The sequence below is a fragment of the Onychomys torridus genome, chromosome 3, assembly GCF_903995425.1.
Source record: "Onychomys torridus chromosome 3, mOncTor1.1, whole genome shotgun sequence".
Taxonomy (NCBI): Eukaryota; Metazoa; Chordata; class Mammalia; order Rodentia; family Cricetidae; genus Onychomys; species Onychomys torridus.
Window position 1 is genome coordinate 31,055,713 of NC_050445.1, and position 25,477 is coordinate 31,081,189.

The 25,477-nt window shown below is 49.3% G+C and overlaps 1 protein-coding gene across 2 annotated transcripts in view; it reads right to left on the bottom strand.

Moving 5' to 3' along the window:
* The window catches only part of Tbxas1 (thromboxane A synthase 1), a 172,235-nt gene that overhangs the window by 10,171 nt on the left and 136,587 nt on the right, over positions 1 to 25,477 (bottom strand). The gene's annotated exons all lie outside the window — the stretch shown is intronic.

Below are 25,477 nucleotides of genomic sequence, written 5' to 3' on the forward strand. Positions count from 1 at the left end.
TCCAGATGCCCTTTTGGTGGCCCTGGCCATGCTCTGCTTGCTTCCTATCATTATCAAAGACCAGGAAGTGCAGTCTGGGATGTGGGGATCTTTGGGTGTAGCGTGGAGAGATCTGGTGTGATGGTTGGTGTGGTCTACCTGACAGAAGGGAGAGTCACCTGGAAGAGGGGTTTGCAGAGTATAATCTTGACAGGGTTGATTGAGGGGAGAAGACCCACCCACCGTGGGTGACACAATTCCCTAGGCAGGAGATTCTGGGGAAAGTGAGCTGAGCACTGCCGTGCATGCCTTCATTGCTCTCTTCTGACTGTGGACCTGTGACCCAGCTGCTTTATGCTCCCGATGCCTTGACTTCTTCACCATGATGGGCTGTGACCTGAAACTGTAAGCTAAAACAAACCATTTTCCCCTTACGTTTTGTCAGTATTTTTTTTAATCACAGCAACAGGAAAAGCAACACAGGCAGACTACTCAAAGACAACAGTGACAGTCCCATTTATCAGGAGACGATGGCATGGCTAAGTATGGCAAGCCCCTGCACTTGTCTAATCCTCCCAGCATCCAAGGTGGCAGCTATTTCCTTCTAAATGAGGAAGCCGAGGCTCGGAGTGGCTGTCACCTGCATAGTAATTGGTACGGCAACAAAGCTAAAAGACACAGAGAAGGAGCACAGAATAAACGCTTGCAACAGTTAGCAAGGATGAGCAGTTAACAAAGCCCCCCAAAGCTATTACATACCAGCAAGAAGAGACAGCTCAGAGGAGAAGCTGCCAACGGGTATGAAAAGGCAAAAAAACCCAAGAGAAGGAATAGAAGTCATGATGAAGAAAACATCATGTGCAATAGTAATATTCTCCCACACCAGACCAGAAATTGGAAAAGACCCAGTAAGTTTGGGAGTGCAGTTGCCAGGGCTCCTGACATCTCCTGGTGACTCTCGAGGGGTGGGACAGATTGGTGTGTGTAGTCAGCAGGTTGTGGGTACCCCCATGGGTGGGGCAGGACTAACCCTGGCACTCCCAGCCTGCCACTGCACACCCTGTGGTGGTGGTACTGTCTGACACTGAAATGCTCCCACAGGCTCGTGCTTTGAATGCTTGTTTCTCCAGATGGTGACATTCTTTAGAGAGGTCAAGAGCCTCCAAGAGGTGGGGCCTAGCTGCTTAAGTAGGTAACTAGAGGCAGGCCTGGAAGGTTAAAACTGGGGTCCTGGTCTGTTTCCTGCTCCTTACCAGGAGCAAGCCAAAGCAGCTCCTACCACCCTGCTGTGCCTTCACTGCTGTGACGGACTGAACTCTCCAGAACAGTGGGTCACCATAATCCTTTCCTCTGGTAGGCATTGTTTCTGTCTGGGATCTTGTCATAGCAACAAGAAAAGCCATACAGCCGGTAACAGCCTTGCAGTGAGTTAACGACAGCCATCCCAGCAGAACCCCTAATCTGGGGGAGGACTTTCTTCTGTGCCCACTCCTCTGCAGAGCAAGAGGCGGTCCTGCAGCTGCCACTCTCCAGAGACCAGCTCCAGGTGACTCCACTCTACCTGCAGGAAAGAGGCTCACAGCCAGGAGTGACCACAAGGCCACACTGCTAGGTGGGACACCACGGATGCTCCGATAAGCATCCTGGGGCCACAGCGTTGTCACCTGGGAAATGGCTATAAATGCAGAAAAGCTAGTGGTGGGAGAGGAGGCAGTCAGGACACTTGGAGTCCTGAAGTCCATAAGCCATACTTTAGCTAATCTGTGATGGTTCAGGCACTAAATTAAACACAGCTGCTAACGATGGGTCATCATGAGTCAGGTTGCAGTACATGTATGTGGTTGAATCCCCTGTCTGTGAATATTCATGTGTTTGGAAGGCAAGGGAGATATTTGCACTTTGTAATATAACACGTCAACTCTTGCTCGGTCTTCTCAGCCCTTTCCCACCTCTGCTCAGGGAACTGTCTCTAGCTGAGGCTCCTACTTGGCCTCACACTTGCACCTCCACCCTAGGCCCTGTGAGTGTGGCTGCACTCGGGGTTATTGCCTAGAGACTGCTAACAACTTCGCTCCTGACTCCGGGGTAGAGTTGGAAAGAAGTGGGGTGCATGCTCTGGGGCTCGGATGGCCACTCCTGGTTCCCTGGGTTGTCTCCCCTGGATGAGCTCTCAGCTTCTGTCTCTGTCTTGCCTCCTGGACACAGACATGGAGAGTGTGACCAGGGCTCACATATGCGGCAGCCATCTTAGCTTCAAGCTGGAAGAGCATGGACTATGTGGTGGGACTGGCCGGAGAGCACAGAGAATCCCCTGGAAGCAGAAGTTGCTGGGGGTACTATGGGGAGGGGGGACACCTGGATCAACTTCCCTGGCTCTCATCCCTGCCCCACCTCTCGGCCAGCTTGGGACTAGGGTTCAGGATACCCGTGAAGGTCTGGACTAGGGTTCAGGATACCCGTGAAGGTCTGGACTAGGGTTCAGGATACCCGTGAAGGTCTGGACTAGGGTTCAGGATACCCATGAAGGTCTGGACTAGGGTTCAGGATACCCGTGAAGGTCTGGACTAGGGTTCAGGATACCCGTGAAGGTCTGGACTAGGGTTCAGGATACCCGTGAAGGTCTGGACTAGGGTTCAGGATACCCGTGAAGGTCTGGACTCGCTCAGCGCAGCCTAGGTCTGAGGAGCTTGGGGGTTCTGGGAACAATTTCTCTTCTGCTTTCCATCTTGTGTTTGTGTCCTCTGGCCATTGAGTTCACACAAACATGAATTGTGCCAACTCAGCAGTCGTGCATGTGACTTCAGTCACTGGCTTTGCATGATATGCAGATGGGTGAAAAAATTCAAGTAAATACTTGAAAATTTAGATTTTTTTCTTTCCTAGCGATAACACTGAAGAGAAATGAAACAGGACCCCAACAGATCCAACAGGAGAACACGGAGGGAAGGAGGAAGGCTACCCCGGTTGGTACTTCCTCTGCCTTCTGAGTGTAGAGCCCCAGGTTTACGCTTTGCTTTAGGCCTCACAAATTGCGTAGTGGGCTCTGCAGGGCGTGTTAGTTGGTCTAAGGGGACCAGTATAGAAATCTGGATTGGGGCAAAGAAGAAGGAGCCAGAGTTCAGTGAGGACAAGTCACGAGCTGTTGGCAGCCACCTCTGCCTCATGGATCAGTGAGCACAAAGCAGCAGTTGGTGCTAAGAAGGAAACCAAGTAGATATAAAGAGAGAAGCAGGGGGCAAAGGACAGAGATCATTTCCGGTCTCGTAGAGCGCCAGTTCCTGTCCGCTGTCTGTCCCAGGCAAGTTCTCACCGGTGGATAAAGTATTTTGAGTCCTGATATCTGGAACGACGGGAGTTCTAACAAATGTAAAACTATGAAAGGAAGAAGAAAGAAGGGGAGGGAGGAAGGAGGGAAGAAGGAAGGGAGGGAGGGGGGAGGAGGGGAGGAGGGAGGGGAGGAGGGGCATGGTGACTGCACCACACACAGTATAGAGTGTGTGTGTGTGTGTGTGTGTGTGTGTGTGTGTGTGTGTGTGTGAGAGAGAGAGAGAGAGAGAGAGAGAGAGAGAGAGAGAGAGAGAGAGAGAGACCTAAGAGCTCTGTCTCTGATGGGTGAATGGTGCTGGCTCCCCACTAAACTTGTGTGGATTATAAACTGTCAGGACTTGTCAAAGAAGGAGAAGCTCATTGGACAGGCTGAGTGGCACCTTCATTAAGCTGACATCTTTGCCCGGGCTTCCTACTACCCCTCAGCTTTGACTCAAGTGCCTAAGAACATCACCTGGACCCAGTCTTCTCAGTCTATGTGGGCATTTGATGGCCTGTGGTGGGGTTTTCCAGAGCTTTCCTGGAACCTCAGGTGCCCACCACACAGGCAGAGTAGGCAAACGAAGCAAAGAGAAACACGCCCTTCATGTAACATAAATTCAGGCCAGGAAATAAAGTTTCAGGCTCTGTCTCACAGAGCCGCGGACTCATCCCTATTTGTTCCCAGCATCCCAGGGACACCAAGGGTCTGAGCTGAGCCTGCCAGCAGAGGGCAGCAAGTGTATGGTGAATGGGGGACTCCCTGGTTCCTGAAAGGACTTTAGAAATCATTGCCTCTGACTTCTTCATGATACAGAGAAGAAAAAAGGAGCCGCAGAGAGAAAGCCTGTCAGGCAGAGTCTTGCTGAGAGGTGTTCTGAGCATCTCTTTACGCAACACTCCCACAGCGAACACCTCAGAGAGCCGCTGGACTTGATGCCAGAGACCCACAGAGACGGTGCTCTGTCTTTTGGGGAGCCACACGCACATCTAACGAATCACAACACTCACTGGTGCTGTAGAATAGGCCGGGGAAGGACAGAGAGCCCATTGGGCTTGGGAAGCCATCGTCTTCTTCACCCAGGTTGTAAGCCCTGGGCCAGGCACAGGAGATGCGTGAGCACATAGCAGCCCATCACCTTCCTAACGCTCTCAGTCAACTAGGGCTGGACAGAGGAGGACAGAGGAGGCACACTCATACCTGACAGCTGCCGGGAGGGAGCCATGTTCACACTGACCTTCGTTCAAAAAACAAAACAAAACAAAAAAGTGTGTGGATGGTGCTTCAAACCAGTATGAACAACGATTACGGCTCAAACGGGGGACTCTGAACCCAATATTATAGTGGTTACTTTTCAAGAATCATGGGTTGTTTGCTGTGATGTGATGATGACATTGTGGCCATGTTTTAGGACTATAATACACTGGCCATGTAAGAGAAATACACTAAAATATTTGCAGATAACATGGGAAGGAAAAATGTGGGACTTCAAAGAAAATCTTCAGGCTGGGCGGTGGTGGCGCACACCTTCAACCCAGCACTCGGGAGGCAGAGGTAGGTGGATCTCTGTGAGTTCAAGGCCAGGCTGGTCTATAGAGAGAATTCCAGGATAGCCAGGGCTGTTACACAGAGAAACCCTGTCTCAGGGGAAAAAACATCTTGCAAGTGGAGGAAAATTGGATAAATAGTGAATCTAGATTGGCCGTGAAATAGTACTTGTTGAAGTGGGTAACAGGTTCACAAGTGTCTCTTAAACAGCCTTGTAATTTATTTACTTATTTATTTTTAGAGATTTTTTTTTTTTTTTTTTTTTTTTGAGACAGGGTTTCTTTGTATAGCCTTGGCTCTCCTGGAACTAGATCTGTAGACCAGGCTGGCCTTGAACTCACAGAAATCCTCTGCCCCTTCAGGTCTGGGACTAAAGGTGTGGGCCACCACCGCCCAGCAGTTCATTTTTACCTTGTGTGTAGGTGTTTAGCCTGCACATATGTCTGGGCGCTGTGTGTGCAGCGTCCACAGAAGCCGGAGAGGGTCTGGGATCCTCTTGAACTGGAGTTACAGTGAGCTGTTAGCCAACGTGGGGCTACTAGAACCCAGGTCCTCTGGATGAACAACCATTGAACCGTCTCTCTAGCCTCTAACCTTCTCATTTGTATCTAGCAAAACCCTCCATAATAAAACGTTAAAGCACCAAATAAAGCTCTAAGTCCTACAGCAGTGAGTGGGGCCATCTGTGCAGAAACCCTCGGGGTACATGCAAAGAATTAAAATGGTTCTGCCAGGCCTGACTAGTGGGGGTCATGGACCACCCTGAGCTGGACTCCGGGTGGATGGCAGCATGCCGTGCACAGGAGGGAGAAAGGAGTCCCATCTGGGTGGCCATTTGCTCCAAGAAAGGATGACAAAGAACAGCAGGTAGCCGCTGGTGAGAGGGTGTGGCCCAGGGCAGGCCTTCGGGATGTGGGCTTTCTTCGGCATCTAGAAACACAGACAGAGAGTGGAGTGTGCAGGCGCTGTTGTCTGACAGAAGGGAAGGATGGGGAGCTTGGTGAAGGAAGTGTCTGTCCTGGACATGCTGTGGTGGTGCTGTTGGGGAAGTGCTTGCCTCATACCTGGAGGCCTGTGCTGTGATCCCAACACTCCCGAGGAAGTGACCGGGGATCCTTGGGGCTTGGTGGCCAGCTGGTCTAACTGAATTAGCAAGCTCTAGGTTAAGTGAGGGGCCCTGTTTCAAAAAGATAAAATAACACACACACACACACACACACACACACACACACACACACACACACACACACGAAAAGTGTCCTTGGAGGAAAAGGCTGGAGGCTCACTCTACATGTTTAAAATAGAAATAGCATCTGTTGGGGCTGGAGTGGTAGCTCAGTGGGTACAAGCATGAGGGCCTGAGTTCAGATCCTTAGAACCCATGTGAAAACCAGGCATGGCAGCACACTCTGTCCAGCACTGGGGACAGAGGTGGGAATCCCAGGACTCGCTGACAAGCCAGTCTAGCGGACATGGCATGCTCTCCATCTGATGAGAAACACTGTTTCAAAAAAAGGGGGTGGTGGAGAGTGACAGCTACCTGATGTTGACCTCTATCTTCCACATGTCAAACGTAAGTAAGCATACCCTCATGTGTGCAAATCACATACACACACACGGACCTCTGGCTTCCACATGTGCAAACTTAAGCATACCGTCATGTGTGCAAATCACACACACACACACACACACACACACACACACACACACACACACACACACTGTCCACATAGCTAGTGCAAGAGGATGGAATGACAGACAGCACTGAACTCTAGCTGGCCTACCCTAGGCTGTTGTCCCAGCTTCTGAAGGTTGCTTAATGTCTGTAGGAAGTGGGCGGCAGCAGGTAGGAGAATAAGGAAGTAGTGCGGTGGGGTCTGCTGGCCTGGAAGGTCAGGAAAACTGGGAGGGATGAGTAGAATATTCTCTTCAAACCAGGCAACATGTCAAGCTTCCCCGGTTCCAAAAGATAACATCATGAAGTCACATGGGTTCTGCGGCCTCCAGACTTAGAAGTGGAGTTGTAAGGAACCTGAAAGCCACCTCTCTCTCATGAAGTAGTCTCGTCTGTCCCTCTGTCCCTGGCCATTCCCTGGGGAGCCACCGTCTTCCACAAGTGTAGGGCACAGGTATGAATGGCTCACACAGCCTTGACCCCGTCACCAGAGCACCATCAACAGGTCACCTTGGATGCCCCACCCCAATTCACAGGAAGAGCAAGTGGATGATGAAAGTGGCCGTTTCTGGAACTCCTAACAAACTGGCTGGCATTTCTGTGGGGACACACGCACTGGCAAGCCTCCTGAGAAGAGACGTCTGTCCTCTGTAAGGAGTGTTAGTAAGAAAGCGATTCCCAGGGCTTCCCAAAGTCACTCCAGCTGAGATTTGCTTCACAAAATGAATTTCTGTGCTCTTAGAAAGGAGGAAATTAAATACCAGGAGAAATGGAAATGGAAAATGTGAGTGGGACCCGCCCTGTGTTTACAGTCTCACATTAGGCTTCCTCGATTTTCAGGGAGAGCTTCATTTACATTTGATCTTTAGTAGGCAGTAAATTCTAGTTTTATTTCTTAGATTTTGGCCTTTTAGTCTATTTTTTCAACATTTATTCTATGTCTATGTTTTGCCCGTTTGTATGTATGTGCGTCATGTGTGTGCCTGCTGCCCTATGAGTTCAGAAAAAGGTGTCGGTTCCCCTGGGACTGGAGTTACAGATGGTTGTGAGCCACCATGTGGGTGCTGGGAATTGAACCCGGGTCCTCTGGGAGTGCTGTCAACTGCTGGTCCATTTCTCTGGCTCCCTATATGAAACACTGTTTTGTTTGTCTTCTTTCCTGTTTTGAGATGGGGTCTCTTGCTTTGTAGCCCTGGGTGGCCATGAATTTGTGGTCCTCCTGCCTCAGTTTCCCAAGTGCTGGGATCACAGGTGTATAGCATCACTCCCAGGTTACTGGGAGATCTTTTAAGTGGGAAATAGTGTTTCTCTTTAACAGTAGCCTGTGTTTCTGATTTGTGTGTGTATCATGTTCTTTGAAAGCTAGCACACACTTACAGACCTACACATGTCCACACACTAGGTGTGTGCACAGATGTGACCTGGAGTGTAAATGAAAACCAGGACATACAGGTGGCATCAATTTACAAAGATTTTTCTCTGGAGATTCAGAGACCTGATAGAAAAATTAACATTTTCTTGTTTTGTCAAAGGAACTAAAAGTGGCTGGCTCCATATAGTCCCTCTACAGCAGCATCACGTGGCATTAATAAGGGTTCTCTCACCCCGACCCCATTGCTACTTCTGTATTGTACAAACAGTGATGTCTCCTTTCTCTCTAGAAGCAGGGCATTAGAAATCTTTTAAGTGTAGGGACAGTCGGGGGTGGGGAATGCAGACTCAACAGACCCAGAAAGAAAAAGGTTCCCTGCACCTGGATTCTCCAGGGAGCAGAGACCACAGCATGAAACTGATCTGTGAAAAATGTGATGACCTTAGCTTTGTCCTTTTGACCACAAACTGTGGAGCAAAGCCTTCCTTGAGGCACACAGCCTGTCCCTGGGTCTCACTGCCTGTCCCTGGGTCTCACTCCCTGTCCCTGGGTCTCACTGCCTGTCCCTGGGTCTCACTGCTTGCCCCGGGGTCTCTAACTTCTACCAACATTGCAGGTTCATCTCTGAGATTTCATAGGAGTTCAGTGGGTTCCTGTGAGCTTCCAGAAGACAGACAGACACACACACACACACACACACACACACACACACACGAGCAGTCTTCTCTCAAGTTTCCTGGCTTACGTAGCGATGCTCCGAAAGTACTGCATGCTAGTTTTAGAGAATTTGGCAGCGTCAGAGGCAGAAATACATTCATAGCTTAGAGGAAGCCACGAGGAGCGTGTACATGGCATCTATTTATATCCACGTGAAAAGAAAAGAGCCAGAATCCATCTCAAACAAACAAAGGGGTTATTTTTCAGGTGTGCCTGGGTTCCGAGGCCCAGGCCATTAAGGGATTAGCTGAGGGGACAAAGGAAAGAAGATAACACACACACACACACACACACACACACACACACACACACACACACATACACACACCACACAGACACACACACACACACTCATCATCATCATCATTATCATCGTCATCAATCTTCTCCACCTAAGGCCAGTTCAATGTCATCAGCTGTGCTGGCCTTCTCAGGATCCTGCCTTTAGGGGATAAACATCCTTGGCTTTCATCTTGTGCAGTTCTGGTCTGCTCATCAGAGACTCCATATCTTTATACCATTCAGTCCTCACAACTGCCCAGAGAGATGGGGCAACTTTCGTTGTCCATCTTATAATGGATACTCCCCTTCCCCTCAGAGTCCCAGAGATTAAGCGTCCAGTTCCAGGCCTCACAGCTAGTAAAAGGTAGATTTGGAACCAAGTCCAGGTCTTCAGACGCCAAGCCTTTTCTGTCTGCCCTGCTGACTACCCAGCTCTGCCGTCTCCCCTCTTCCCTCCTTCCTACTCCTCAGTCCCTCCCTCTTGTACATGTTATGGAAAAATAACATCCTACAGAAGACATAGCACACAGACGTGCAGAGCTCAATGAATGTTTACCGGTGTAAACGTTTCCACAGAACATTCCAGAACTCTGCAGTGCTCTGTGCCCCCGTTCCTGTCACAGAAGTACCTGACCTGTAGCACAGAGGTGGCTTGAGTGTTTGCTAGTGGACTGGTCAGTGAGCAGGCGCCGCATGCTGCATCTGCCTTCTTTGGCTCAGTGCTGTCTGAGATCTGCCCACGAGTGCAGCTCTCCCCCTCTTCTCTTTCCTCCCATGAGATGTGTAACCTCGAATCTCCCTTCTCTCTTCCTCTCTCTCCCTCTCCTTTCTGTCTTTTCCTGTCTTCTCTTGGTCTCATTATCATGATAAACCATTTCCACGTGGATGCAGCCTCTGGGTTGTGAATGTCTACCCGACGCCCTGCCGCCATGCCACCAGCCCGTCCCTGCATCTGCCCAGCATACCGGCATGGTTCCCTGCACACGGATACCCTTGGGGTCCCCCAAGTAATAATTCATAACACATTTGAGTTGTTCCCAGCTTGGGGGCCATCATGAACAAAGCTAATGTGGATACTCTTGCCAATGGTTTAGGGTGAGCTTGTACACAAGTTTCTGGGGTATGTGTCTAGGCATAGAATTCAGGGTCCCAAATGATGTGCCGGCTCAGCTGTAGTAGATATTTCAAACGGTTTTACAAATGGTTTGTGGTGCCTGGAATTTTGGGGATGAGTCCATCAAAAAGCGGCAAGTTGACATCTCAGTTTTTTTCTATTTCCTCCACGACTTTCCTCTATCTACCTGATATGCTCAAGTCTAGCAATTTTAACTATCGCAGGGATGGTCTGAGGGAACAAACTTGGGTACTATTTTGGGAGTTGAGTTGTTTATTCAAATAGTTTGAGGGGGGACGTAGGGGTAAGGATGGGAACAAATAAGACATATCTAATTGCATAATTTAAAAAATTGTCCCAATTATCAGATGCAAGCACTCATAAGCAAAAATGTATTCTGGCATCAAGCAAATTTACGTTTTTGAATTAGCTTCTGTTTTATAAATTTAGCATTCTGTCCTCTCCATTAGCATGAATCATCCACAGTTGATTGTATTTGATGCTTAGAGAAATAAGCCCTTTCGCAAATGATAGTTAAATCACCCAGCCTGCTCTCTCTGTGTGGAGAAAGAGTGGACCGCATTTAATTTGCAGGGAAAATGTATTTATTCACTCATTCCACAGATAGGCATTGCTTAGCAGCCTGTGGGAGGTGGGGAGGGTAGGGAAGGGGAGATAAGATGTGATCCCAGAGCATATGGAATTCATTGTGCATTGGGAAGGCATTCATTTGTTCATTCAAAGATTTATTGTTATGACGGGGCCGCTGAGGGTTTTTGAAGAGTGGAGGTAACATGGAGAAAATGGTATTTCTGTGATCTGACAATGACAGGAAGAATAGATGGAGCAGGAGGAATTGGGGCACCATGCGGGGGTGGGGGGTTATTGCTGAAATGATGAGTTCCATGCACAGCCTGAGAAGGTACACTATGTGCCTCCATCTTGGTACTCCCTGCTGGTGCTCGGATGGGGTGGGGTCATCCCAAGACATTGAAATTCAATTGGCTTGGGTTGGCTACAGGGATTGGTGTTGTTTCCCAAGCTCCCTGAGGGATTATCATGTGTAGCCTGGATATCACAATCACTGTTATAAAGGAAGAATGGAAGGGAGGGGAGGGGAAGGAAAGGGAGGCTTGGGTTGGGATATAAGGGTCCAGGGGGAAAAGTCAGTCCCAGGCTTCACTGCTGGCAACTGAGAAAAGATGGAAAGAGGAGCCATGGTGTGGGGGGAGGAGCTTGGTCCCTGAAGATCTGTGCTGGAGCACCCCCTCCCCAGCAACCTTTGCCTAGAAATGGGATGATGAAGCACAGTCCCACGGAAGTGGCTGTGCCCTCAGGGATTAAGAGAAAGAAGCACAGAGGGACTGGACCTTCACTACTGCCCAGGGAAGGTGGCTGGTTGCTGGAAAGTAAGGGACACTGGACAACATCTCAGATTGCTGTAATTTGGCTCCAAAACGTCTCCCACAGTCCATGTGTTAAAGGCTCACACAGGAAAGCACCAGCCCTGTGCTTTCGGGAAGTGGTGGATATTCAAGGCTTAGGGGGAGGAGGCCATCTGGTCAGTGGAGGGGTTGACCTTGAGTGGAATCCCCAGCCCAGTCCTCTTCTGTTAGCATCTCAGCCATGAGGTGAAGGCTTCACGACACCACATCCTGCATGCTCTAGGCAACAAAGACCTACAGCCGAGACTAAAACCCTCAAAGCTGTGAGCCCAAACTGCCCTTTTCTCTCTACTAGTTGATGATATTTGCTGTAGAGACGGAAAGCTGACACCTCCCATCAAAGGCCGGGGATTCAGGTCTAGGGAAGACTAATTCATTGCCAGCTTGGGAAGGGGAGAAGTCAGAACAGACACCAGTGAGCCAAAGGGAGCAGAGAGAGAGGTGAGAGACAGGGCTAATGTGAAATCACACACCATGTGTCCTGTGTCCCGGGAGGACTGGGAACAGACCAAACACAGGGGACAAACAAAGCATGTGTCATATGCCATAGGTAACATGTGACAGGAAAATGCTGTGCGGGTCCATGGGCATCTGTAAAGGTCATTTTAGGATATTAATAGATGCCCCCTCATCAATGGGTGGGTGACATGAGTGACCACAAGGAGCCTCCTCCTCTGAGTTGGTCTGACGTATTAGGGCCATACTTCATCTGCTCACAGACAGCTTTGTGACCCTAGCACGTTTTAGTCACTCTGTTAGACCAAGTAAATGCCATGGGAAGACAGAGTGGTCCAGGGTTTACGCCCTGCCCACCCCCACTTCCTGTGTGCTTTTTGTTGATAATCTACCCCGAGAGTCAGAGTTCAGGTCATTTGCTGTTTGGAGAAATGTTAACAAAGATAAGAGCTCTAAGCGCTGGAATTTATTTTTTATCCACTTGGCCTAAAAGCCGCTGCCTGTTAAATTTAGACAGCCGTTCCAGACCCTCCCGCCTCTTGCTTCCTGTCCCCTCTGCCACCATGCCTAGAGCGTGCTCTCTGCTGGTTATGGAAGATGTAATATATTCACAGAGCTTGGGCCAGAGTCAGCCTGTCTGGATGTTTATCAGAATGTATCATTGGAGGGCCTGGGAGACAAGAGCCATTTCCTCCGGTCTCCAGCTCAGTTCACCAGTGTAGCAGCAGCAGCCAAAGGCTGCCCAAATATTTACCCAAACATCCTCCCAGGCAGAGCTCCTGGGCTTCTGTCTCACACTGTTGTAGGTGGGCTGTACCCCACAGGATGCCACAGCATTTCAGCAGACCATCTTAGGTTTTTAATTTACAAGGTCACCTTCCACCTGCCTGGAATCTATCATTGAATGGCTCTTTCTTTTTCTTTTTTTTTTCCTCCTATGTGGTATAAATCCCTTTGCAATCAACTCTAAGATCCAGAGAAATCCTTTTGTTGACTTGGAGTTCTGTTGTTTTGAATATTGCTTTAAATAAATGAGCCATTGTCTGGGCTCAGAATTTTCTGGAAAAAGATCTCCACTGTGATGCAATTTATTGTAGCAGGAATAGCCCCCCCCCAACACATACACACACACACACACACACACACACACACACACACACACACACACACACACATCTTCAAATCCCTATTGACTTCTCAGTCTATTTTCAAAACTCAGGGTATAAGTGGGGAGGGACAAGCTCAAACTGGAAAAAAAAATCCCTCCCCCATTTAAAAAATCCTCCTTTGTCCAAGAGTGATATCTAGAGGCCCAAATAGTGTCTGGGGACCAGATTTTAGGACTGTTGAAAATTGAGGAGCTTTTTATTTTTAGATTTTATGTATGAGTGTCGGCCTGCCTGCTTATCTGCATACCACTTGCATACAGTGCCCGTGGAGGCTAGAGTAGGGACTGGAGTTACATGCCACCGTGTGTGTGTGTGTGTGTGTGTGTGTGTGTGTGTGTGTGTGTGTGTGTTTGCACATGCGCACGGGCAGTAAAACCTCTTCTGTAAAAGCAGTAAGTGCTCTTAACTGCTGCACTGTCTCTGCAGCCCCTAGAGGACCTTTTATGCACCAGCTTAGGAGAAAGGAGAGTCAGATGCCAGTGTTTTTGATGGCACTGGATGTCAGTCATGGGACACGTAAAAACAACAACAACAAAAACAACAACAACAACAACAAAGGGGAGATGCCCAGGTTCCAGAAATGTAACCCTGTCATGAGGAACCACAGGGCAGAGAGGTGAAGTAGCTCACTCCAAGTACTCAACAAATGAGGAGCAGAGACAGCTCCAGACTCCAGGCCGACAGACCGGGGCTCAGCAGTATGCTCTCGGCCAGTGGTGCTGGAGAGAGAAGCATGAAACAAAAACCAGGGTATGAAAATCCAGAGCTACACCATTGTTATAGGATGTTAGTTAAAGATGTGTTACATTGTTTATGCTGTGGAACATTTGTTTAATGATGCATAGATGTGTTGCATTCTTTTATGTTGCATTTGTTTAACTCTGTGAAGCTGTGTTATTTTGCCTGCCTGAAACACCTGATTGGTCTAATAAAGAGCTAAACGGCCAATAGCAGGCAGGGGAAAGGATGGGCGGGGCTGGCAGACAGAGAGAATGAATAGAACACTGGGGAGAAGGGATCAAGGAGGGAGAAAAGAAGGGGACAGCTACCCAGCCACACAGCCAGATACAGGATAAGAAGGAAAGAAAGGTATATAGGATGGAGAAAGATAAACGTCCAGAGGCAAAAGGTATGGGATAATTTAAGAAAAGCTGGCTAGAAATAAGCCAAGCTAAGGCCGGGCATTCATAAGAAAGGATAAGTTTCCATGTGGTTATTTGGGAGCTGGGTTGGGGGTCCCCCAAAGAGCTAAGAGTAGAGGAGTAGAAAAAGAACCAACACACCCTTGAATGTATTTTCTCTGTTGTGGCCCCTCCTGTTTCCCTTCCTTTCTTGTTGGGCAGTGTTAGAGATACCCAGGATCTCACACATGCTGAGCCAGTTCTCAATGCTCAAGTGTGAGACAGTGCAGTGGCGCATCCTTCCAGGGTGACCATGGAGAACCCCCAGGAAGACAATGTACCTGTGGAATGACATGGGGTCTGTTCTAGATCAAATGGAAAGTGAACTTGGGCAGTGTGGCTTTGCAGTTCTTAACACGCTGCTTTCACACTCTGGCTTCCAGTCAGTCAGCAGTCGGGCGGTGTAGAAGAGGAGGAGGAAGCCCAGGTGCTCCCGCCCCACCCCAGGGGAGCACTGAAGAGAGCCGTGTGAGAGTACACAGAGAAGGTGTCAAGTGCTTCCTAGGACCTGGATCTGCCAGCCCTCTCATCCTAAAACTTCCTGCCCAGAGCTGTGAGAAACAGCTAGCTGTTGTTCCAGCCCCCAGTCTATGGTGATTTTGCTACAGCAACCTGAATTAAGACCAAAAATGCTTTTTGTTCAACTGTGTGTATGTGTGGGATACTGCACGGGACATTCTTGTGCTGTAAGAACATCATGCATTACTTATCTGAAATTCAGATTTAACTGGGTATCTTTATTCTCGCTTGCCAGTCTGGGGGCTTAAGGGTGGTCCCTCGTGCTAAGTTGAAAGCTATGTGGTTGGACCAATGCTCTCAGGTGCACGGGGCTGGGAGACCAGTCAAGGAAAAATAGGAAGGAAACTCAGAGGTCCTCTTGGCTCAACACTCATTTTATGTACCTAGAACCCCAGTGCTGTCAGAGAGGCTGCTCACACAGAAGCTCTACTTGCTATTTTCTGGAAGAAAACGCCATTGATGAGCTACTCTTTAACATACATCTAGCCCCAGTTAGAAAACGCCATTGATGAGTTACTCTTTAACATGTACCTAGCCCCAGTTACAACAGTTACAAGTACTTTATTAAGTTGTTTCTATGTTTGTTTGTTTTGTTTTTGCCAAGGAAATGGAGCATGATGGGGCAGGCTTGTAATCCTAGCCCTCAGGAGGCTGAGGCAGGGGAATCTCAAGTTCCAAGCTAGCCTGAGATACATATGGAGACCCTGCTGCAAAAGGCTGCCCTGTGGGAGCTTTCACACACAGAGACACAGACAGACAGACAGACAGACAGACAGACATAGACAGACAGACAGACAGACATAGACAGACAGACAGACACACACACACACACACACACACACACACACACACACACACACACACAAAACCCAGAAGTCTAAAGAGTAGTTAATTGTGTTTTCTTTCATAATGAACACTTAGGGATTTTTTACTTTCACGACTGGCAGACAGAACTGCAAAGAAAAGAGCAGAGTTGTGAGTCTAGCAGGTCCTGCTGGGAGATAGCAGAGGTTACTAGCCTCACAGAGACTCCGTAAATCTGGAAAATGGGGCACTAAAGAGTCACAGCCAAGCTGCCCTCTTAAGTGCTGATTGTAGGTTTTCTTAAGAGGCACTGCTTATGGTTCTTTGGCTTTGGACACAGCATGAGTACAAGAATATCGAAGGCTGTTTACAGTTCCCTCCCAGCGCAGATAGGAGACAGCTGTACCAAGGACAAGATCCCATGTCAGGTGGGGCTGCCTTGGGGAGACGCTATGAGGAGGTCCTTTTTGGTGGCAGGAAGATGGAGGGTACTATTGGGTAAATCCTCCAAGATGAGGCAGGGGTTGCTGCTCAGTGTGCCAGATGGACCCAGGCCCAGTGGTTTCCTGGCTCTGGGTCAGTTGGCTGTGGGAAGGTCTTCCCAGCATTGCCCAGCTCATGAGTAGGTTCTGGTCCTGGGCTCCTTGCTGTCTCTAACCCTGTCTTCCTGAGGAGTACCATGGCGGCCTCATTTCTTTCCATAGCACTGAATGACCCACAGGTCTGTACAAGACAAGTGACCCCCCTCTCAAAGACCCCCTCTGTCGGTTTGAATGAGCAATATCGATACCCCATAGGCCCGTGTATTTTACATACTTGGTTTCCTGTTAGTCATGTGTTTGGGGATGTCAGTGCGCTTTAGGAGGTACAGCCTTGCTGGAGGAAGTACGTCACTGGGGGCGGGCTTTGAGAGTCATAGACTCGCCCCACTTCTAGTTTGCTCCCTGTACTTCCTGTGTGCAACTGAGAAGTCAGCTCATAGCTTCCTGCTGCCATGTCTCCCCCACTGTGGACTCCCCCTCCCCAACTGTAAGCCAGAATAAACTGTAAGCTGTGTCACACGGCTGCTCACTCACACGGGAGGAAACCGAGGCTCCAGAGCTCAGGTAGCTATGGGAGAGCTGGGGCTGAACAGGCTAAGCCTGTTTCCATGACGCTTTGGCCCCGTGTAACACCACGGCCTGTCCCCTTTCCACCTGGTGCTCGTTTAGGCCTTTCTCTGTAGCTGGTGGCTCCCGTGAGAAGGACTTCTTGCCAAGAGTGACCTCTGCAACGGCAAAACTAACTTCAGAAAGGCCCCAGATAGGATGACATGCCCCTTCTCCAGCTGGAAGTGAAGCGGAATGGCGCTTATGGCGAGGAAGGGGATTTTTTAATGAAACTGGGGTGGCGAGTTTAATCAGGGATAGCACCTGCCTCGCGGTCTTATTTTGGTGACTGCACAAAGTAGCTGCTCCGTGAATCCAGACTCCCCACTTCTGGCTGAGCCTCAGTGAAGGCGGCTGCTAGTCCCTCTGCAGATAGACTCCTCCAGGCGTGTTGCCAGAGAGGATGTGGACGTGATAGTGGGCTCTGGGGAGACACAGGCTCCTTGTGCACGCCCCCTTCTCCTTCCCATGTGGCACCCACATAGCACTCCGGGTGGAGCAGAGAGGTCCTGCTCTCTGCATCTTTCATGGAACAGGGTCTCCCCTCTTGCTTCTCAATGCCCCTAGGAAAGTCTCCTCCTCATTTTCTGAGTCATTTGGGCCTATGGCACCCAAGCCTTCCCCCAAAGGCCACCCTACCTGTTCTCTTTAGAGCTTCCTGACATAGACCTCTACCAGTCCCAGCTCTGGGTCCTGCTCTGGTACCTTCTTTTGGCTTTCTTTACTCTGTGATTAGGTTGTTCTAATGTGGGGAAAACCCTAAGGTGGTGACTATGGCTCCAAGAGAACAAGTCACCCCCACAGTCTCACGTGACAAAAGATTCTTAGTTTATGTGTTTTTAATGCTTTTATTTCAGTGGTGGATTCTTTCAGAAATAAACCCCTCTTTTCCCCCAATAAGAATTTTGTCTGTCTCACACGGATGCCCTTAGCTACCATAGGACCCCTGCCTTTCCTATGGCCAGTGCCGCCTGTACCTGCTCTGCACCCAGCACTGTGTAGGCATGGGTAGAGATGGCTAATGCACAGTGCCTGGGTCAAGGGCACAAGGATATTCTAGTGCATTGCTGGAAGTGAGGGCCCTGTGGCTTTCATGGGACACTGTGAAGGTCAGGATCTACAGTGGGTGGGGGTGGGGACTTTGGAAAGCCTTCCCCAGCGAACAGGAGCCTGATGCTGAAGCAATTTTCCAAATGCATTTGTGTTCCTTCACACAGAAACAATAAAAGCAGTTAGACAAGGTTTTGGAACAACACTGAACCGTGTTCCATCGCTGCTGTATGTTTATTGCCATTTTATTGGCACACACTCTTCTGTGGTTTCTGCCTCACTTCAGTCTGTCCCAGCCCAGAGATGTGGCGGAGGCCGGTGTTAATGAGGGCAATTTGTTTTGGCTGGGGATCTTAGAGTCTTATGTTTCTTTCTTCTCTATGCCTGCTGCCCTGGTTCTGGGCCTCATGCACGCATAGATGCCTGACTCTGAGACCCTACAGTCTCAGAGCATCCTACCCAACACAGGGGCAAGGCTTCTCAAAGGGACTTAGCATGAAGGTCAGAGTGGCTGAGAGGTAAGTCCCTCTAGGTATCAGAGGTGACATTCCAGGTCACTCCAAGGGAGGATTTTTTTTCCCCCATCAGCAGAGGTCAAGTCTAGGGCCACATCCATAGAGACTGAGAAGGTCGGGTGGTAAAGAGGTCAAGAAAGGAAGCATGGTGTGTGTGGGGGGGTGTTGGGGGTGGGTGGGTGGTCAGAGAAGCCAGATCAGGAATCCTGAGGAGTAGGCACAGCTGAGCTGGATCCCTCCTAGGGGTCAGAACCAGGATGTAGGGTGGATTTTCAGAGAACACAAGAGTCATGTCTCACTGACAGGATGCAGATCTGCAGGGCTGCTGTTGCGTGGGCGAGCAGAGATGAACACCTCTAAGTCTAGGCTGCTGTGGTGAGTTGATGACTGAGGAGTGTCAGGCAGGGACAAGCACACCTCACACCCCAGACTCCACAGGCTGGGAAACCCTTACAGGTATTTGCAGGATCACCCTTCAGAGCCTGGGTCCTGAACAAGGGCCAGAGAGATGTGGCTATAACAAGGGTCGGGTTGGGATGGAGAGATGCCTATTCTGTGGGGGAATGGGAGCAGAGTCAATGATGTCATTGATAAGAAAGGAAAGTTCTAGGTCTACAGAGAATCTCGCTGTGTTCTGTGGGTGACTTTATCTGTGCCATGTACAAACCCAGTTGTAGTTTATAGATGAGGGACCTGAGGATTTGCTCAGGGGATTTGTGTGTAAGGTCAGGAGGCACAGATGGTAGCATCCGGCAGAGTGAGAGGTGGGGCTTGTGGCATCACGGAGTGAATAAAAACCAAACATGGACTCTAAGGCCTGTGACAGGGACAGCACAAGGACACGGGAGAACAACCTGTGGGAGATGCTTCACGGGATAGAACATAAACCAGGCCAGCAGAGTAAGGGGCCCTCTGGGGACCAGGGTTTTCGGGCCAGGGAGGTTAAAAGTGGGTAAGAAAGGTCAAGACTAGGGTCTTGAATGTGGAGCTCTGGCCAAGAGAAGGAAAGATGCTGTGGGTTCTCCGCTGCAAAGACCATACAGGACCTCTGTCTTCGGACTGGCCCAATTCCTGAGACAGGCTGCTCTGACTGGTCAGAGCTGGTACCAGTTAGCACAGGACAGCTCTCTTGGAAGGGACAGGAAGCCACTTGGGAATCCTGCAGGATCCTGCAGAATCCTGCCTTTGCTTACAGTGTGGTTAGCTACATAGAGTTTTGGCTCTGGTTTCCTTAGCCTTGACTTGACCTTCAGCCCTCCCTGAGTTTCAATGGAATCCTCTGGCCTGGAGTCCATATGAATGGTAATTACCTACCCTATTGTCTTCATAGACTAACCTGGGGGTGGGGACACCCCTGCCAATGTGTCTCCCTCCCTTCTGTGACAGCTTCTTCTCCAAGAACTGTCCCTGGACCAATAGGGGTCACCCTTGAGAAGTTTGGCCAGCCTTGTGGATCTATTGGAAATAGTGAAAATAGCATACTATATATTGTCTTTATTTCTGCTAAGGGCCTGCAGGGCCAGAAGAAATGGAACCAGACGAGAGCAGGAAAGGGACATCAGTGGCTTCTTCTAAAGGTTCCTCCATTCATCTGGGTGCCCTCTCTGCTTATAGGTCGCCAAGCGTGACTAACTGGTCCTACTTTGGTGGGCACACTGCCCTGGAACAGATGGCCAAGCAAACCTAATTCTCCCTGCCAGCCAGTCAAGCAGGGACAGCCACCAAAGGCTGTCTTCATAAACCCCTGAGCAAAGACATCCCTGTTCCTGCCACTCAGAGTGCCACGCAGCCCTCTGCCCTCTGGCCTGCAGCCTGGGTTTGCAAGCTCAAGAGCTGGGGTCTAGAGTTCTCGAGACTTCCCTGTGAATCACACCAGTTCCATAGGCATTCTAGAGGGCAACATAACCTGTGCAAAGGCTCAGAGAAAGCTTTGGAGGTTGCAGAGGGCAAAGGCGAGCAGAGGTGTTTTCGTCTGTGTCTGGTGGAGGTTGAGTGCAGAGCAGATGAGGAATTACGTCTAGCAGTCAAACTGCAGAGGCGGGAGCAGGACCACTTAGCTCAGACGGTGCTGCAAACCCAGGTGCCTATGGAGCCGGGGGGCACCAGGACTGTGTGAGCTGGTGCCCAGAGGGCACGGGTGTGATACAGAAGGGTTGCAGCATCTAACCTTGAGCTGCTCCGGGCACACTGAAGACTCGCCCTTGTCTGATGCTGCTGAAGGGGTGGGCTGAAAGTGGTCTCAGCTCCCACTGCTTCAAAGAAAAAGCTAGGATCTAGATTTTTGTAGAATTCTAATTTCTTAAATTCAGCAACGATTACATTTTTAAAAGCTAAAACAACACCTCTCCAGTCACACTCAGTTTATAGGCTGCCTGCGCTGACCTCTGTCCTCTCCAGGCTGCTTTGCCTGGATTCTGTGGGCTGGGCCAGATCATTCCACGCCTGCCCACTTTTGGTCCAGTCCCTAGGATGCTATGGTATCTGTCCCTACACTTGGCTAAGAAAATAGCACTCTTTCCCCAAACTTAGACTTGGCAGGTGGGTGGATTTCTCGTTTGGGTGTTGAATCTTAAAAAATGAAGAACGTACCTGATAGGAAAGTGCTTTCCTTCTCAGGCACATGGCCTTTCTTGGGAGCCTAGGAGGGTCTCATGACCCTCAGAGTCTTTAGGTCAAGGCAAGAATGACCATGCTAACCTGTTTTCATTTTCAGGATGAGTGTGTCCAAAAGTGGGGTTTTTGGTTTTGTTTTGTTTTGTTTTTTAAAGTCACACAGACCGAAGACAAAACTGCCCGGGGCTAATTTCAAACTATCCTTTACATCCCTGGAGTGCCTTTCTTTCTGATGAGTGGTCTCAGTACAAATGACTCCACCGCCATCCGATGCATGCTTTATACTTGCATGTTTGCTTTCGGCTCAGGGGCCCCTGAATGTAAGAATGAGACTGGGAATACGCAGCGAGATTAAAGGGAATGATGGCAGAGAGGGGCCTTCAGTCCTGGTGGGGAGTGTGGAAACGAGACTCCAGCTCAGGGTGCCACTGAGCACTGAGCTCTGGTGGACAGGAAGGGACTGTGATCCCCATCCTTGAGTGTGCCTGGAGAGACAAGGGAGCTTGTGGAAAAGCTTGTACATAGGCCAGTTTCTAGAGACACAGAAGCTGCAGGGAAACCAGAGGCAAAAGACTTCCCAGGGTGAGTCCAGGCTGCATCCAAGGATAGAAAACCTTTCGTGGGGCTGGAGTGCTGAGTGTTGGCCCATCACTGGAAATCCAAGCTCCCAAGCTCGAGATGGTGACTTCTAGAACAGTAGACCAAGGCTAGTTCTTACAGATTGCTAGGGAAATTCTTCCAGGGCTTCCTGCATTCGACTTCAAATTCCACCTCAGGAGCCAGTACGCAATACTAGAAGCACACACAGAGTTTAAATTTGTTTCATGGCCTGCCAGCTGTGCGGCCTGACTCGACTTTGGCAGCTGCAGTTTCTCACCCAGCAAAAGAGAGACGCGCCGGCCTTGCTGCACAGAGCTGCGGCAGCACAAACCTCCATTCAAGGATGGCTCAGAAAATAATGTCTGCCTAAGAAACTCAGCGGACACTCACGACTTCTCTTCAGCTTCCCTGTGCCCTACCAGGGTCGCCTCCCCACAGGCAGCATTTTGTAGATGGACCTGACCAAGTCTTGGATTTGCTCTCTTTCTGAAGAGGCTCATCGAATGCTTACTGCACATGCTCACTGCAAGTGGTGGTGGGACTTTCGAGGCTGCTTTGGGAGCAAGTCCTGGAAAGGAGGCCAGCCAGCACCACAAGTAGAGGACCCCTTGTTGCCCTGTGCACATGGAAAAATAGTGAAGTTGGATGGGGGGAAGTGTGGATGTAGGTGATGGATGGTCCATCAGGATGCCCATGATGACCCAGACACTGTGCTGGGCACTGGGGATGCTTGGGTTTGTGCCCCCTCAACATGGAGCTTCCAGCCCATGGAGGATGATTCCATCCCATCAGCAACTGTAAAGGCACAGACAAGATGTTTCAAAGAGGATTTGAGGGAGGGGACGTGAGAAATTGTTCACAAGATACCAGAATACCCGAAAGACTTAATTCAGAGAGAAAATAAAGGAAATGCCTCTTCCACCCACTATAACATAAACGTACAGGGCTTCTTCTCATGATACAGGGTCCCAATACTTGTTATGAACTTAGATAAATTCAATGGTAACTTGGTAGTGGGTCAGGGATGGGGCCACCCTGGCCTTTTGGAGATGAGTATCATGGAAGCAACCTTCAGCTTCTGTATTATACCATCTCACCGTCTCATATGGGGTCTGCTGCTTCTTCCAGAGGGACACAGCCAGTCATGGGGGACACTTATGGACAGGAGACATGAGACCTTGCTACTCTGGGAGAGATCGTTGATGCCAGATGGTGCATGGCGCCTCTTTAGGTGAGTTTGACTCACAGGTGGAAGGATGTTGGCCTGGTCCAGCCACAAGCTGCCCTTCTCCCAGGGAGGTGAGCTTCTTATTCCTGGTATAGTAGGCAGGAATGGACAGAAGAGTTTCCTGTATAGACCTAGGAGGGGTTTCTGGAACCCCAGTGACTGGGATCCATACATGCTCTCTGATTTGAGCATTGTTCTATTGGCCTCTTGAAGGAAATCATGTCCTGGAAAAATGGAATGTCAGAGGTGAATTTAGAGCAGTGAGAAAAAGTTCCCAGTAATGAGGAGGGTATGACATGCAGTGGCAGGGGGTGACTCTGGGCGCGCACATGTGTGCACGTGCGTGCGTGCGTGTGTGTGTGTGTGTGTGTGTGTGTGTGTGTGTGTGTGTGTGTGTGTGTGTGTGTGTGTGTGTGTGAGTGTTGCTGTCCCCTTTTAACAGATGAAGATATAGGCTCAGGGAGGATCCGTATTGTCCCCAGGGTAGTATGGCTAGGTAAGGGTCCCTTCACCAGGGAGTTGGGACTCAGAGCTTGGCATCAAGCTCTTGCATGAAGGTGATGTGGTGAGTCTCCAGGTTAACTTCCTGGGTGTGGGTGCTTGCCCTGCTCTGCTGCCCCATGGGGTTGTCTAGCAGCTCATGAAGCAGATGCCAAGGTCCAGAGGGATGGAGTGGAAAGTGTCTCCCACAGAGTGGAGGGTGGGGGCTAACCTGCTTCTCTATGTACACTGGTCACTGAGCTAATAAAAGCATCTGAAGGAACATTGCGCTTGGATCCAGTGGACAGTCGCTGTGGGGGCATGGGGAAGTGCTCTGGAAATAAAAGTTTCCTTGGGACTTGCCTGTCACAACCAAAAAGAAAAATGTGTATGGAATGGAGAGTCCATGAAGAGATTCTAGGGCACTCCAGAGGAGGTGCTCAGATTAGAGAGCAGTCTGTGTGGGTACAGAAAGAAAATACACAGTGTACATGGGAATTTCTTGACCCGCTGGCTTTTCCTGTCAGTTGATTTCTTTGCAAGACTTTGCTCAGTGTTAGAGTTGGAGAAGGCTGGATTCTAGATTTGCACCATAACCTTGAGAAAAAAATATCTGGAACCCTCTGAATCTCTACTTTCTCAACTCTAAAAGGGAATGTTTGCAACAGACATCACAGATACTGCATAGGTGATGGAGCACATGTGGTACCATGTAGTAGTTACAATAATGCATTTTCCTTATGTCATTGACGGTGACAGTCTTAGCAGGGACACGCAGGAGACTCACTATCAAGCTCTCCAGAGGCACAGAGACAATGAGACAGGGGTTTATCAGTAAGCTGCTGGAGAGCGAACGTCAGAACCAGGATGAATGAGTTTTGATGCTATCGAAGTCCAATAGATGCCATAGTTATGAGGTGCAAAGTTTGGAAACTCAGAAACGGTGCAAAGTTTGGAAATTTGAGGAGATGACATGTAAGACAGTGGTGTCCCAGTCATGTGATGGTGCAGTAGAGAGTCCCTGAATGTGCATTCCACTCAAAGACCAGGCAAAGGGATAGGAAGAGGAGGCAGGAAACTCCAAACACAGGCTCACAAGTTGGAAGGCCAAAGTCTGAGCCCTTACTTTGTCACAGATGAGCACAAATGGGAAAAGTCTTCACTGGTCTGATATATTTCCTCATTTGTAGAGTAGATTCGTGTGTGTGTGTGTGTGTGTGTGTGTGTGTGTGTGTGTGTGTGTGTGTGTGTTCATGTACTTGTGCACACAGAGAACAGAGGAGGACATCTGACGACTTGCCTAATTCGTTAGAGACAGGGTCTTTCACCGAACCTGGAGCTAGGCTGGCAACAAGCCAGCCTCAGTGATTCTTGTATCTCTGTTCCCCACAGAACTGGGTTCCAGGCGCACGTGGCTACACCCCACTTTGTAAGTGGGTCCTGGCATCCATACCCAGGTCCTCATGCTTGCACAGAGGCCCTCTTACTCACTGAGCATCTTGCTACCTCATGGATTCTTTCTTAATCTCTCATTTACTTTCCTGGATGGTGCCCCTGGAGCTCAGTGATTTTCAAAACAGGAGCTATGATCCTTTAGAGGTCTATAAATTCAATTTAAGGGGCAAAGACCAAAATTTAGAATGATGTAGTAGCCAGGCATGACAGTGCACACATACTGTCCTGTCATTGGGAGCAGAGTCAAGAGGATCACTCAAATTTAGGGTCAGCCTGATCTTACAGTCAATTCTAGAACAGCCATGGATTTATACTCAGTCTGAAACAAAACAAAATAAAGCTGAACCACAGCAGAAAAATATAAAACCTAAATACATTAGTAAATAAGTGAATACATGCAGGGCATAGCGCGCACACACACACACACACACACACACACACACACACACACACACACACACACACGAGCATGCACATGCACAGTAGACTAGAGCAGACCACATATACACAGTTATGTGTCCTTTTGTGAAACTTCTGTTTCTGTTGTGTGGTATGTTCCAGTAAATGAGCACTGAACTGAATTATAAATTGCATTTCTCATGATGGGAACCAAAGTTTGAAAACCAAAGCTGTAACACCCTGGTGTTGCCAAGAATGCCCACATATCTTATTTTGCCTCAGTTTCCCCATGTTCACTGGCACCCCACTGTAGTTGGATTCATTTAATTCTGTCACTGTTCCTCAGTGGACCAGCCTCCTTTACAACATAAAAGCACAAGTCCCCCGCAGTGGGTATAGTCCCTGTCTACCATCCCTTCTG